Source organism: Plecotus auritus (genome assembly GCF_963455305.1).
Source record: "Plecotus auritus genome assembly, chromosome: 4".
NCBI lineage: Eukaryota > Metazoa > Chordata > Mammalia > Chiroptera > Vespertilionidae > Plecotus > Plecotus auritus.
This window is the reverse complement of record NC_137775.1, coordinates 182,213,284-182,216,157: the sequence shown is the minus strand read 5'-3', so window position 1 is coordinate 182,216,157 and position 2,874 is coordinate 182,213,284. Positions and strand designations below refer to the sequence as shown.

Genomic DNA, 2,874 nt, shown 5'->3' with positions numbered 1-2,874 from the left:
TATTAATTATTGCTTTATTAGCTTTATTCTGGGGTTGAAGTTAGATATTCTGTACCCTCTGAAACTAGAAAGTTTCATTGCTATTCCTATTGTAAAAGATCTCAGTTTCCAGGTGACTGAGGAAGAGGGGAAAGACTGGGGATACCAGGTGGGTGCCAGGTAGGATGGTGCCCAGGCAATTTTTAAGCAACAGTCTCTCTGCTTCCAGAGAATGTGTTAAGATTTTGTTCAGTGCAGAAAGGAAATATACACCAAGATTAAACGTATTTAAAACAGTGTCTTTGCTTTTTACACGATGGGAGTGTTTCCTTTGCAAAAGACTCACCACCACTACTTCATCTGGGACTTTCTGATACATACACAACAAAGGTGATCAGCTACTTGAAAGGAGGAGGATGATAAGGCAGGTGGTTCACTGAGATTAGAAAGTAAAGAGGCCTCGGCATCTTGGCCACTGACATGCCATCCAAACTGAGGAAGACCTGAGAACTTCAGGGCCACCTGAGCCACGGCCACAGCCTCATCAGGAAGCACCGGGAGGCCGAGGTAATTATGGTGGCTTGCATCATCACAGGATCAACTTCGACAAATACCACCCAGGCTACTTTGGGAAAGTTGGTATGAGGCATTACCACTTAAAGAGGAACCAGAGCTTCTGCCCAACTGTCAACCTCCATAAACTGTGGACCCTGGTCAGTGAGCAGACACGGGTAAATGCTGCCAAAAGCAAGCCTGGTGCTGCTCCTACCATTGGTGTGGTGATCGGCTACTACAAAGTTCTGGGGAAGGGAAAGCACTAAAGCAGCCTGTCATTGTGAAGGCCAAGTTCTTTAGCAGAAGAGCTGAGGAGAAGATTAAGGGTATTGGTGGGGCCTGTGTCCTGCTAGCTTGAAGCTACATGGAGGGCAGTTCATTAAAATATCCACAAGTGAAAAAAAAAAAAAAAGTAAAGAGGCCTCTGGAGTTGCTTGTCTCAGCCTATTTCCTTCAGCTGATGCTCAGTCCTGTGTCTGCCTCGGTGTGGACCTTTCCCAGATCCTTTGTGAGGTCTTTGGATTCTTCCTATTGCCTATGAGAAATGCAGGTTTCCCCACACACATTGGTAACTGCCAAGGGACTTGATTTTCTAGGGCCATTCCTGCTCTTGCCTGAGTCCCAGCTGGCATGTAATCTGAGCAAACCATTGTCATATCCAAAAAATCAACAAATCCTCCCTCCCAAATCCAGACAAATGTGGAGGATGTTGCTGAAGAGTTCCAGGAAAAGGAAAAGGGATTTCATGGTACATCCTTATTAGCTGGGATAAATTGATGAAGACTATCTTAAGTGTTGAGAAGGCTCAAGAGTGGGGCAATCTAGCAAAAGCATTCCAAGTGGTAGAAACAGTAAATGCCAGCCCCTGAGACAGAAGTTGACATGCTTGAGAAATAGGAAGAGGATGAATGTGGCTAAAACTGGGCTTCTCAGAGTGTTGTCTGTAACCAGTCTGCAACAAGATGATGAATTTGTGCCAGAACATAAATTCAAGTACTACTTCCTCATCAAGAAAGTCTTGCTTTAAAAAAAATAAAATTAGCTGAAGTTAGCAGTATACTTATACTTAGTGATATAATTGAGTCTCTAATGGTATATATTCCTTTTGTAGTTTTGCAGAAGTATATAAAGAATATTGGAGATATATAGCTTAAGATGATATATATATAACTAGAGGCCTGGTGCATGAAATTCATGCATTGTGGGGGGTGGGGGTTGTCTCTCAGCCAGGCCTGCACCCTCTCCAATCTGGGACCCCCTTGGGGGATGTCCGACTGTCAGTTTAGGCCTGATCCCTGTGGGCTTCTCAGCGTGTTGTCTGTAACCAGTCTGCAACAAGATGATTGCCTCCAACTGCCCTCCCCTGCTGGCCTGGTCGCCCATAACTTCCCTCCCCTGCCAGCCATCTTGTGATGACGTCGCACAAGGGCGTGACACCACCTAGGCTTTTATTATATAGGATTTTTGTGATTTAACAATTTAAAGATATGCTAATATATTTTATTGTCAAAAAGAAAACATTGACATGAAATAATTCAATATTTTATAAATCGCCTACAATCCAATAATCACTATCCTTTTATTTTTAATAACATTCTAATCTTTGTTCTGCATATACTTTATGCCATTTCAGTCATTTGGTACGCACACATACTTTTGCTTTGCAGTTAATATCAAATCATAGGCATTTTATACCCCTATAAATAGAAATAATGAGTAATGTCATTTTAACAACTACATAATAATCAATGGTTAAATTGACTTAAGCATCTACCTTCATAAGACATTTATTTCCTTGTTTTCCCCTTGTTATAAATAACCTGGCTATGAAAATCAGATTACATACTGCTTTCCTTTCTTTTGCATTATGTCCTTAAAAAAGTTCCCAGAGTTGAAATACCAAGTAAAATAGTATTTTAAAATATGGGTTAAAAAAACTCATGCTTGCTATATATTGCTTTATTGCAATATGCATATTTAATTATTTTAAATTTTATCTGCAAGGCTTTTAGTACAAGATTTTTTTATATAATTCCCAATTCTGAAAGAGTTGGCATCCACAAATGAACTTATGCAAAATATTTTATTGCATATACGCATATATATGTATTGCCACAATTTAATTAGTTAGTTAAATAATTAATAAAATTATTTGTTGAAACAATTTCTAAGAAACACTAGACACTAACACCTGAAATCTTAAGCACTTAAAAAACAGATGCAATCTCTAAATAGCCATTGGTCTTTCTGGAGCCTTTCTATATGTAACCTTGTCATTTAAAGTGCCAGTTACCAGGATGAACTCAGGTTGTGACCCAAGTTCACTCTTCTCCAAAGAGG

General features: G+C 39.7%; 1 pseudogene across 1 annotated transcript; it reads left to right on the top strand.

The window, feature by feature from the left end:
- The first annotated feature begins 459 nt into the window (after positions 1 to 459).
- On the top strand, positions 460 to 892 carry LOC308246360 (large ribosomal subunit protein uL15-like; annotated as a pseudogene). Its single transcript has one exon. The product of its transcript is annotated as a large ribosomal subunit protein uL15-like (transcript).
- Positions 893 to 2,874: the final 1,982 nt, after the last annotated feature.